General features: G+C 54.0%; 1 pseudogene; it reads right to left on the reverse strand.

Moving 5' to 3' along the window:
* Positions 1-684: 684 nt before the first annotated feature.
* Positions 685-8840, reverse strand: LOC149810273 (alanine--tRNA ligase-like; annotated as a pseudogene).
* Positions 8841-13219: the final 4379 nt, after the last annotated feature.

Consider the following 13219-nt stretch of genomic DNA (forward strand, 5'->3'; position numbering starts at 1 on the left):
CAGAGGGCATGCCAATCAGTGGAAGTGCCTAAGCCTTGGACTTCCACAACGAGCATCACAGGATAGCCATCCCAAGAGGTTGCCATGGGGGAGCAAGACGGACGTCTCCTGTCATGCTTGTTCGATGGTTGCTGTTGGTGAGATGTGGCGACTGCACTCAAGCCTTGGTGATGATGCGAGCCACAGGGCACACAACGGCCCGCAAGTATGCGCAGCATCGGTCAGGCAATCTTCTCGTGCAGCATAAAGCAAACGCCCGACTGATAGATTACCAGGTCGCGATGGGAAATTCCTGATGGTTGCAGAAGTTGCAGTATCTTGCCATTGGATCCCACAAGAGTGGGGGACATGAGTAAAATAGCTGCAAACTGGTACCCTCCATGTAGCCTGCGCCCTACTTGATTGCAGAATCATAACAGCCAGGATGTCCACTTTGGTGTTCCGCCCACCAACCCTCCATACATCTGTAAAATCTCAACATAAGGTGAACCACGATTTGCTATACCATTCCGTCGAGTGCCTAGCATGTGCGAACAACACAAGAAGGCACATAATTATTCAGGGAGGGTCGAACATAAGCAAAACCCCAGAGTGGTGGGCACAGATGGAGCAGCCCCGCCTGAGGCAGACCGCAACGCAGGCTATAGAACATCCAGGCTGAGAATGAGGTGCATATCAACCGCTCTAGGCCAGTGCTGCAGACGCAAACTTCTCAGCAGTGGCAGCAGCGTCAGCAGCCTTGCCGACGAAAGGCCCAGACCCCTGTGCGCTGCTCGGCTTGCCGCCGCCTTTGCCGCCCAGCACGGCAAGCACCTCTCGGCACCACGTGCCCGCGTTGAGCTTCTTTGAAAGGTCCCCAGGAACAGCAGCAAACACGCCGCACTTCCCGGCTTCGACGTCGGGGCTCAAGAAGAGGCACGGGAGGGCAGGGTACTGTGCAGAAATAGCTTTGTACGCTGCCTCGAGGGCCTTGGAGGCAGCCGGCACCGGCAACGAGCGCACCAAGAAGGTGGCCCCTGCAGCGACGGCTGCCTCGGCCTCTATGAGCGCCTTGGCGGCAGCCTCGGCTTGGAGCGCAGCAGCTTGCGCCTTCTTTGCCTCAATGACTTTGCGAGTGAGGGCTTCAATCTGCAGGCCATAGCTTTTGTTTTCACCGCTCCAGGTACCCTGCTGACCCAAGAAATCATCCAATATGTGGCACAGATGATATGAAACACGTGATATCCGCCGAGATAAAACACCTTACTGCAAGAGGTCCGGTCATGCCCCCCCACCAAGCAACGTTCTATCATACACCCCCTTCATGGGTGCGGCATATTGGCAACGCGCCAGGCTAAACTGGACCAACTTTACTGAACGCAATTTCGACGATGCTTGTACACCCTGTGCCCCACCACCAGACACTGCATGCAAATTGATGGCAAAACCGAGTGAATGGAACCGTCTGCCCCTGACGCCAGGTGAATCGCGTATCTTTACTCGCGCCTTGCAACATCAGTTGCCAACGCTGCACTCTTGGACGCCGGCACCGTCGCTGAACACAGGCCCGGCGTCTCCCACGCAAACACTGGGACAAACCTGCAAACGGAGGTCCAGCTTGTGCGGATACGGAATCTCAGCGGTGTCGATGGTGACCTTGAGCGCGTTGACGGCAACTTCATTGGGGACGTCCTGCGAGTTGAGGGAGTCGACCTGGGTCTGCAAAACGCGCCCAAACTCGATCACACGCTTTGCCGCATCGAGCGTGACGGCTGTGATGCGGCGGACGCCCTTTGCGACGGCTTCCTCGTTAGTGATCGCAAACGCGGCGGCCTCGGAGGTGTTCTCGAGGTGCGTTCCTCCGCAGAACTCGATTGACTGGAGCGCATTGCTCTCGTTTGAGGGGTCTGCCAGCAGCTGCTCGACCGGGGGTTCCCACTGAAACGACGCGAACGGGGTCAGGGTATGCTTCGCCAAAGACGGCCCGCAGCCCGTTGATTTTCTCAGCATCTTTGAGCGGCACAGTGAGCTTGTGCACCTGCAGCAGTGCTGCGGGGTTTCGTACCATGATTCGTCAGCATGGGTTGCCACCCTCGTTTTCTGTGTCAGAAAGTTGTGCATTTTTGGGCATCTGACCCGGAACATGACAGGTTCTGGCGAAACTATGGATTCATCAGCCGGGCTGGCATTGTTTGAAGCACGGCAGTGTCATCCTTTTCACGACGATGTCGCCAGCAGCCACTTTTAGAAGCCTGAGCAGAATGGAATGGAAGAGCACGGCACGTGGCTAAGCCTGTACAGATGCGTATGTCTGGTACCAGATATGCTGACTTCCAATGTCGTACAGGCTGCAATTGCTTGCTGGAGATTGTATTCATGGTGGTCAAGTTGGCCAAGTTGAGACTCCAAGCAGCAATTCATGGCTTGCCGATGTTCAAGTGGATGCAGTAGTTTCGTTATCACGAGGATCACACCGTCAACGACTTTGCAATCGTGTCCTGCACAATGCCCTCGATCTGCTTCAACTGCTCGCCGTGGACAGGAGCGTTGTTTGAAAAGTCAAACCGCAGCTTGTCAGGAAGCACAATGGAGCCCTTTTGGTCGACGTGGTCTCCAAGCACTTGCTTGAGAGCGCAGTTCAGGACGTGAGTCATCGTGTGATTGGGCGCGATGCACTTGCGGCGAGCGTAGTCGACTTGGCACGTGACAAGGTCGCCTACTGCGAGCGTCCCTTGAACTTTGCCCTTGTGCAAAACGAATGATGCAGCAACGATGCAGTCGTCGACTGTGAGCGCGGCATCGCCACTAGACGAGACAATGGTCCCTGTATCAGCCACCTGCAGCAGAGCAGGGTTAGGCAAGGATTATTACTACATGTATGTAGGCACGATTATGGTCCTGGTACTATCTCATATTGAACGACGCAGAGAGATGCATGTTACGAAGAATCAACACAGCAAAAGTGCACGAGCATAAGGTTGAGCGCCAAATTCATGAGCATGAGGTATCTTTTTACAACAATACCGCACCCACATGGAAATGATGTCCAAGGGACCGCGCCATCCATGGCTCAGGCAAGTCTTTGTGCATGAAGAATCGGCTCCAAGTGCGAGGAACGGCCACCTGCTGTGAGGGACCAGAAAGTTATGCTCTCATTCACGAACTCGTAGCCCAGGCACATACGCAGCAAGACAGAACAACGCAACACACCGCGGACGGTGGCAAACCCAATGGCAGGAGCACCACAACAACTGCGCATAGTGCAGCAACAGTTCCAGGGAAGCGCAGAGTTCAAAGAACATGGAAATGCCTCAGACTAGGCAAGGGCTCAGCCTCTAGATCCAATCGCTGCCACTGGCTTGATGAGCCCCTCGGAAAGGCTTGTGCGTACCTGACCGCCCTGTTCTGCGTAAAAGCTCGTCCGATCGAGCACGATGCCCACAAGCTCCCCAGACGCCTCCTCCGTGGACTGGACGTAGCCAGAGGGGCAGAGGATGGCCTTCACGGTGGCCGACACGTTGCGCCAAACATACTTGGGTGAGTCATCAGTGATTGCCACGCCGGCGTTCTTGAGGCCGGCGGTCGCCTCTGCCTCGAAACGGATCCCATCGCCTGTGCCTTTCTTCTGTGCGGCACGCGAGCGCTCCTTGGCGTCTGCCATCGCTTTGTCATACCTGTGATGACAATGCATCTTTTACAAATATTTACACAACCGCGTCCACATGGACATTGACGATGTATCTCTGCACGAAACTACTGCATCCAAATGGACATTGGCAACCTGTAGGCACCACATCAGGTCTCAATAGTCCTGTCCCACAGACCCTGGGCAATTCTCTCCCGACGAGGGTGCGTCCAACGTTCAACATGATAGCTCTGACGTTGGCAAATTGATTATCTTGAATGTGCCACGTGATTTCACCGCAGATGAGGGGCACACACTTGCTGCTGTTGACAAGCAACGAACCTAGAGCAACACACGTTTTCCAGGGTGTCAGTACGCGGCAGGTGTTCGACCATTGATCTCAGAAATTCATCGCTGCAGACACCCCTTTCTGCAACAGCAGCCCGCCCCTCCCCCTTGTTCCTGCCTCCTTAAACAGAGAGCTATGGCCTTCACGTTCATCTATTTTCAAACGCTACAAGGTTTCCCGTTGTGTTGTGTGCTCAGGGAAGCGCACCCTGGCATGTCGACGTTGAGCTTGCACTCTTCAGCCATGAGTTGGGTGAGGTCCACAGGGAAACCAAACGTGTCCCATAGAAGGAACGCTTGAGGGCCAGAAATGAGGCCGTCTGTGGCCACGGCTGCAGCCTTCTTGAACACCTCAATGCCTTTCTCCAGCGTGCGGCTGAACGAGATCTCTTCCTCCTTGATGACCTGCAAACCTTGCCAGCACATCACATGACCTCATGGAGAACTCTCTATGCGTTCCACACCTTCAACATACACTAGAACACCCCAAACAGTGAGAGGTAAACCCCCTGCTTTGGAGTCTTAACGCAGTTTCACGTCATTGCCTCGTCAGACACTTTGGACGATCATGCATGCACATCAAGAATGCAAGTCGTAAGCGAAGGAGGGGCAGTTTCAGGGAGTCAGGATGGGCCGGATTCTCTTGTGTTCGTTGTCCAGCTGCTTCCAAGCAAACATGCGTTGCCATCATGTCTGAGCTGAGCAACCACAGGGCAAGATTAGAAATAAAGCGCTTCAGGCACAAATCTTTGTGCAAAAGAAGCACCACGTATCACATCATCGCTCTGCCTCTGCAGCGCTCTCAAACATCGGCAGAACCCTATGAGTTGCAGCAGCATGCTGCAGGCGCACCTCAAAGATGGTGTCCCGAGCGGCGAGGAGCTCAGGAAAGAAGCCGCCCATGTGGTTGACGAGGACGTCGACGAGCTCGGAGAAGAAGCCCTGCTTGCCTCCCAAAACTTCGCGGCCATAGCGCACAGCGCGGCGCAGGACGCGGCGAAGCACGTAGTCGCGCCCATCAGCGCCTGGGCGCGCTCCGTCTGCGATCGCGAAGGACAGCGTCCGGATGTGATCGGCGACGACTCGGTACGCCATGTCGAGGCCGTCGGCGTCATCTGCACCTACCTTGTCTGTGTACGGTCGCGCACCTGCAAGCCCAACATGTGTTGCCCGACAGTAGGGATAATGTACTTACTAGGTATGATGTACTAAGGAAGCCTGAGTTGTCACGTACTTCGCCAGAAGAAAATGATCTCAAGTCAGCTCATTCATCCTTGCACACATTGCATCGTCCCTGGTTGGAAGGATGACCCTTCCAGCGGTGCCTGGGTTTGTACCGACTCCAGAAAGTGTTTTGACCCCCAGTTTCTTACCGAAAATTCACGATTGTATGGGCATTTGGACCCGGAAAAGACAGGGTCTAGCAGTGTACACTGCATGCTAAAGGCAATTTGCGCGTAGATGTGGTGGTGAGGCGAAATAGCATTCAGTATGATGATCAGGCAAAGACCGGCTGCGAGATCGATCAGCATGAGCGTGAAAGACTCTCACGAAAGAGAGTCGATTTGACGGACCTGTGATGCCTTGAATGGCGTCGAAGATAGGGCCGAAGACGTCGGTGGCGTAGTTGGACATCTTCCCCTGCAGCACGGAAGTGATGCGCTCCATCCCCATGCCGGTGTCCACGTGCTTGGAGGGCAGCGAGCGCAGCGAGGCGTCAGCCTCGCGGTTGTACTGAATGAACACCACGTTCCAGATCTCCAGCACGTTGGGATCATCCATGTTCACGAGGTGCGCCACGTCGCGGCCTCCGATGCGGTCATAGTGGATCTCTGTACAAGGCCCACATGGCCCCTGCAGACGCATCCCCTCATGTCCTCAGAATGTATCTCTAGGCAGCAGCTCAACCTAGGTTAGGCACTATTGCAAAGTGCCCAGTTCGCACTTGCAATAGCTCTGCGGCATGGAGCCCTCACATGTAGGAGAATGTGACATTTTTGTCTTGCTAAAAAGAAGGCTTACGCTGACTTTGCTTTCGCTTGCTGATTCTGCACACATAGGCTCAATCGGGCAGACTGCATTGCGCAAGGCATACGATACCACTAAGTACGAAACATTCTTTCGTTCGTGGCTCATGCCCCTTAACAACTTCCAGTCTGGCTGTGGCTGCATCATCAAGGGAGCGTTTCGCTGTTGACAGGGTCGGAGATGATGACCTAGCTGACCCCAACCACGCTCGTGGTTCGGCCTACTCGGCTTAGAGCTGATGAGAGCCGCTCTCATCAGCTCTAAACAGCAAGTGCGGTGATGCGCACCTGGTCGCCCATCTCCCAAAAGTTGTCCTTGCAGCCAAACGGCAGCACTTTGTCGGGAGGAAGGAACTGCAGCCAGATGTTCTTCGCCTCCTCGTCGGGCTCGAGGCCCTGTGAGGCGTCTCCGCCAAAGTATGTGGCATAGAGGCGAGAGCCATCAAGGCCGTACACATCTGTCAGCAGCTCCCATGCCCATGCGATGGCTTCCTTCTTGAAATAGTCGCCGAACGACCAGTTTCCCAGCATCTCGAAAAACGTGTGGTGATAGTTGTCCTTGCCAACGTCGTCGAGGTCGTTGTGCTTGCCACCCGCTCGGATGCATTTCTGCATCACGACTAGTCCACTCAGGTCACTGACACGTCGATGTTCAAACGCCAGGATGGGCCCTTTGTGTCCGAACCCAGTGCAACTCCAAAATGGGATTCCACCCCCCTGTCTGCCCCAGAGAATCATGTAATGTCAGGGATAAGACCCACAAAGCAAAGTACCTGGCAGAGCACTGTCCGTTTAGTGTCGTGCATGTTAATCTGTATCGCTCAGAATCAACTCAGCATCGCTCAGGAACGGGCCATTCGGGCTCGTACCTCTTAACTTTTGAACGCTTACAGCATTTGGACGCGCAAGCGGTGCTCATGCTTGAGGCAATGAAAAACTGCTATGGACTAACTGCGTCTCTTTTGTGCCACAGCGCTTTGCCAGAATGTGTGAAGTTTGGGTCCAAATGCCTGACATGCATGATTTCTGGGGATAAAAATGGGATTTGAAGTCCAATCTGGCAAAACTCTGACTCTGTAGATAAGGTGTCGAATGCTTCGTTCGACGTTTTGGACAGGTTCAGACTCTTTACTTCGGCAGGTGGCAGGCAGCGAAATGCCCAACATCGCCAGGCCCTGATGCTTTGCTTTTTTTGTTCTTGAATCAGAGTCCCTTACCCACACAAAATGCCCGGGATCCAAGTGCACGAGCAGAAACCATCAAACCGCTCGCTCGTACCTGAGAGTTGGCAGCGTTGGATAGCTTGCCAAGCTCTGAAGATGGCTCCACGGTGCCGAGGAATATGGGCTTGAACTGATTCATGCCAGCGTTGGTGAAGAGCAGGGTGGGGTCACTGAGGGGAACCACAGGGGATGAGGCCCAGAATGGGTGCTTCTTGCGAACCTCGAAGAACTCGATGAACGTTGCCCGTGTGCGGTCACCCGACCAGGGCTGCTGCAGGCGCAGGTCAAGGGCTTTGACCGCAGCGTGGTCAGCCATGGTGGCCACGCTGACAGTAGCGACCGAGGCAGGGTCGAGAGGGCCACACAGCTCCTGGAACTTTGGCTGCGAGTACATTGATGCTAGGTACTTGACAGTGGCTGGGAACTGCCCAGCTGGGAGTGCCTGAAATGACACAAAACACTCACTCAATGCCAGTGGATAATCCCTGATGAGCACTGCAATATACTTCGATATTTCATTGAACGGTGTGCCATGTGTGTGAGCTGTGCATTGCACAATGCCAGATAAATTGGCCCCACGATGGCAAGCTTGGCCCCAGGGGTCTCGGTCTACCTAGCCTGAGGGCATGTCATCCTCTGCGACACGGCACATGGTGTATGTCCGTTACAGGAGATGGACGCTGCGCAGCTCGCGGGTCTGCATAGTTGAGGCCGATGTGTATGCAATACAAACTCGGAGCTCAGTGAAGGTCCTCCCGCATCGATAACATGACATATGGCACCCCCGGTCATAAATATAACTTTTTGCCCTGACGTGACCCGCAAGTTGACATCCCTTGCACTCGATGAACAAGCAGGCTCACTCCGGTTGCCGTCTTTGATGGCAAGTAGCCTGGCGCCACGCACCGATACGTAAAGTGTGGCCATGGCGGATGCCACCACAACGTCCGCGGCCGTTGCTGAATCACCGACAAGGAAGTTCTTGCCATTCACAGCATCTTCCAAATACTTCAGGCTGGTGAGCAGATGATTTTGGGTCCTCTCACTAGGCGAATTCACTGCCTCTGAGACAACCACATCCAGTGCACTTGCCCACTCGAACCAAACTATGGCATCCGGCCGAGACACTTCTGAGTACAATTCCGCTGGTCCTGATGAACTCAGGAAAGCGCAGATCGCGCTCGTCTCGACGTGTACCACTCCATCGTCGGTCTCCAAGATGGGGTACTGCAAGCAAGATCCGAGTCAAAAACGATAAGACCAGAGCGATGAGAAGTGAAAGGCAATTGCGAGAGTAACATCCTAACCCATAGCTGCATGGCAACAGCGCAAGCGCGCAGGGGCTTGGACACTTGCATGTTTCATCGCTCACGGCCATGGTGTACCGTTGACACTTTCAGCACAGAGAACTGCGATGACCAATGAGCATGATTGATGCTATATCACACCTCGTTGGCATCATCTCATTGAAACGGTGGCAAGCGACCGTACCTTGCTGTCCGGAGATTTAGAGCGGAAACCCTGAGTCAATTCAGTGATTCCTGGCGTAAACGCAGGCTCGACTACGTCGACGCCCGCATAAGATGCCAGCATCTTCGCGGGCAGCGCCCGAATACCAGCACCATACAACTTGACCATTTGCACGATGTATCAGGCATGAAAAGCAACTGCCAGACGCACCAGGACGGCGCTCAGATGAAGTTGTGTAATGATGCACTGACTCCTGGCTATCTATCCAACATGTCGCTCCTCTTCAAACAGAAACGGACAGAGGCTGTGTGTAGTTGCGTCAAAATTTTGCTCGTTTCTGACGTCATTTTGCTTCGCAGATAGCTCCTCAAATAGCAAGCAGAGCAGTGGCATCCTCGGAGGGGGACAGTCCCAAATGATGTCAAAGAGCTCCCCCTCTTGATGTCTCCAACTGAATATTAAATCTTCTCCTTCACTCTTAGTGACTTGCATCTACATGCACAATGTTGCGGCAAGCGCACACAAATTGTCAGGGGATCGCTTGTAAAATTATCACTCCTCGATACAGTGCTTTATACTGTGCACTTTAAGTATTCTGATCGTATTTCCAGTGACGGCCGCCGTCATGCTGACCTGTTGCATGCAAACGGTGTTCAGCCGTTCCCATCACCGGCGCTTTAGGGGACGGGCCTCGGCACCTCGAGCGTCTGCACGGAACATGGTATACAATCATCTGGGATCCTCCAATATGAAAGTATCGGAGGTTTGCTTGGGTACGAGTCTGCGTCTCCTAACGTGTCGCGCGCGGACCAGCACAGTTTTGCAATGATCACAGGGGTTGGCGGTGGGATACGAAAACGTGCAGGCGCTTTGTTGCGCACGCATCAGCTGCGCATGACCGCATCGCAGCTTCTGTACGAATCTCCAAGGCTTGAATGCTTGAAAGCATCTTCATAACGAGTTTTCACAATTAATGTGCTTACTGACGATGACGCTGCTGCAGGCACAATGGTCTTTGGTGAACAAGTCTCCGAGAAGGACGCGCATTGTCAATTATCATATGCAAGGGAGCGAGGAATTAACTTTATAGACACCGCAGAGATGTATCCTGTCGCTCCGCGCGCAGAGACGCAGGGTCGTACGTCCGAATACGTGGTACGGCTGTCGAAACATTACGTAATGTCATAAACGACCCATACCGGAACACTCACCATGTAGAGCTACACGGTGAGTGAGCACGTTCCATCGGGCGTTCGGATGGTCAAACCATTCGGTAATTATGCCATGCTCTTCAAGAATGGCAGCGATCTGAGGACTGGCGGCATTGATTGCATAGGTGGGCAGAATGTGTATGCAGTGGGGGGACGCTGCGCCCCCCCACACCCCCCCGCCTGTGGCGATACCAACCTGTTTTGAGCCGGTGCTCGAGCGAGGGTTTTGTTGCTGCATGTCATTGTTGAAGCATGACAGAAAATCGGCATTCGGAATCGACACAGTCAGTCAGAAGACGAGCTCACAGGCACACATAGTCACAGGCATGCAGGCGAGCTCACAGGCATATTCCAACCAAAGTAAGTGAAAGTATACTGTGAGAGCTGAGTCCGTGTAGCGGTCGAGGCCTTGTTGACCTTATAACGCCATCGACATGCGATTCTTGGGTTCTGCCTCGGTCCCTGCGTACCCGGGTCCAGCGTCGCCTGTCAAAGCATGCCTGCATGCTATTGCCCTTCCACAATTCCATGGTCAGAGTGCATCCAAGATGAAATCGTCGGCAATGCTTGCAGGGTAGATGGCTGCGGCATCAGAAACGTGAAGATTTTATAGTGGCAAGCAAAGTAGCAGGGCGCTCAGCTGCAAACCAGTGGATAACTGCCAATCGTACGGTGCCCCCTGGGATGCCGACATGCCCGATCGTTAATGGTGCCAATATTTTGGCAGCAGTCGATGGAGAGCTGCGCAGACTTCAGACCGATTACATTGACCTCATGCAGATACACTGGCCTGATAGGTACTTCCCAGGATTTGGATACAATCAGTACAAGGTGCGCGCTCAGAGTCGTTATTCTCTACCCCAGCAAACCCATGCCGAAATGGGCCTGTCACCTAAACAAGTTCCATGTCAGACAAGCGCCTAAGTAATGTCCTGACACACGCATGCCACAGTTCACAAACACATCCAGCAATGCAATCCTTCCTTTGTTTGCAGGTTGAGAAGGAGTATGACTACGAGAGCTTTGACGAGCAGGTGGCTGCCATGGGAACCTTGATTCAACAGGGAAAGATTCGGCACTGGGGCATCTCGAATGAGTCTACGTTTGGTGCCATGATGCATTGCATGGCTGCCGATCGGCAGGGTGTGCCACGCCCTGTCAGCATTCAAAACAGCTTCAGCCTGCTACACAGGTGTGGTTCCACCACGAGAACATCACGAGACCGCTCATGATGATGATGTCTCTTCTGTATCACTCTGAATGGCTGTCTTTGTTGCTTGTTGACTGCTTGCTGCCATTGTCTATGTGATGTAATGATGTCTCTTCTTACGACCTTTTGCATCCACATGGACGATGGCAACTCCAGGAACTTACTAGCTACTTGCTCGTAAGCCTTCAAAATATCCAGGCCTGACACCGAACATGCTGTTTTTCAGTATCTATTCATGCGGTGCTGATCCAAGAATGTGCGGCCAACATACACTTGTGCACAGCGCTACAGACCAGACCAGTGCAGTAGCAGTAGGACACCTACACCCTGTAGTGTGGTCCTCCTCCATGTGGGCATCCTGCGTTTCCTTGGTATTTTCTCAATATCCTGCCTGATACAGTGCTCAGATTACGAGTTCTGCATGGCTGATTGTCTTCCTCATCTTCTCCAAGCCTATTTCCAACTTGTTCGGACATTCTCCAACTTTCCGTCATGGTAGAACCGTCATGATCGAACCTGGCAGAGACACACAGTTGCACTGGCCAGTCTGCAGCCATATTCATCATCACCGTGCAAGTGTCACTTGAACAGACTCGGATATACCTAGGCGAAATCTGTTGTGAGAATACAGGCGAAGGGTAGCGGCGTGTATCACATGGTCGTTAGTTTGGAATTAGCTATGATGAACCGGAGTTCAGACTTTTTGCCTTGCTTGATATATGCTGACAACCAACACACAGAAGTATGACTGAGTGCACACTCACACTTGGGTCAAGGAGGTAGGAGCTATCTGTTAAGATGTTACATGAGAACAATCTAAGGAACCAATACGGTATGCTGTACCTATATACTAGAGCCTGAGGGGACCATGAGGTAGCGGGTATCACCCTTCAGTCACTAGAGCCTATCTCGGGCCTATCTGACAGAAAGTCAACACTCCCCTGTGACTGTGGGGTAGGCGGCCTAGGCTACACGAGGGCGAAAGACAGTGACGCTAGGCAGTGCTGCTAGATTCTCCCCTGTGACGTGCTCCCCTGTGGCGGGGCGATGTCTCCCCTATGGCGATGCGCCATATCACCTGGCACCGTGGATGTACACGCCTGCGCGCTCCATAAGGGGCAGGAGTTTGGCCTCAGGGAGGGCTTTGGTGAAGGGGTCCGCAAGGTTGCTCGCAGATTTGACATAGGAGAACGTCAGCTCCTTTCGCAACGCCGCTTGCCGACCGAAGTGCCAGAATATGCGGAAGTATTTGCTTTGCTCTGTGGACATAGGGTTCTTGAGCAAGGCGCATGAGCTCTGATTGTCGCAGTTAATGTTGATGGGTCGGGCAAGTGTGACCCCCAGCTCCGGCAGCAGCTTGTTGTACCACATGACCTCGCAGGCGGCGGCGTTCGCAGCGCGGTACTCGGCCTCGCATGTGGACTTGGCCACGCTGGACTGAATCTTGCTGCGCCAGCTGGTGGCGCCGCCGTTCACCACGACGATGTAGCCCCCGGTGGAGCGTGACGTGTCCCAGCAGCCCGCGAGGTCTGCGTCACTGTACACCCGCACCCCAGACTCCGTGCCGTAGGTGATGCCAACGGACGGGTAGCGTTTCACATACCCAAGGAGGTGAATAGCCGCAGCCCAGTGCGCTTGCTTGGGATTCTGAGTGTAGCGAGCAAGGCGGTTCACGGCAAAGGTGATGTCCGGCCGCGTGCCATTGGAGAGGTGCATGAGCGACCCGACCAGCGAGCCGTAATGCTCCTGTGGCACTTCCATGGCCTGGCCTCGCCCTCCTTGGTGAGCAGGACACCAGGCTTCATGGGCACGAGGGATGGCTTGACCTGGAACTGGCTGTACCTCCCCAAAATTGAGGCGGCGAGGGCTCCTTGCGAGATGGTGATGGTGCGAGCAGCACGGTCACGCTCGATGCGCATGCCGAGGAAGAGCGTGGGCTCGCAGAGATCTTTTGACGTGAAGAGGCTTTTGATGAGGTCTATCACGCTCTGCACCACCTGCTTGTTACGGCCGGCGATGAGGCAGTCGTCGAACACCAAGGCGAGGAGGACGCCGGACGCGCTGCTCAGGATGAACATGCTCGGGTCGGACTCCAACGGCACAAATCCATGCGCCTTCAGTTTGTC

This window comes from Nuphar pumila, unplaced genomic scaffold, assembly GCF_984573655.1.
Source record: "Nuphar pumila unplaced genomic scaffold, dmNupPumi1.hap1.1 HAP1_SCAFFOLD_416, whole genome shotgun sequence".
NCBI lineage: Eukaryota > Viridiplantae > Streptophyta > Magnoliopsida > Nymphaeales > Nymphaeaceae > Nuphar > Nuphar pumila.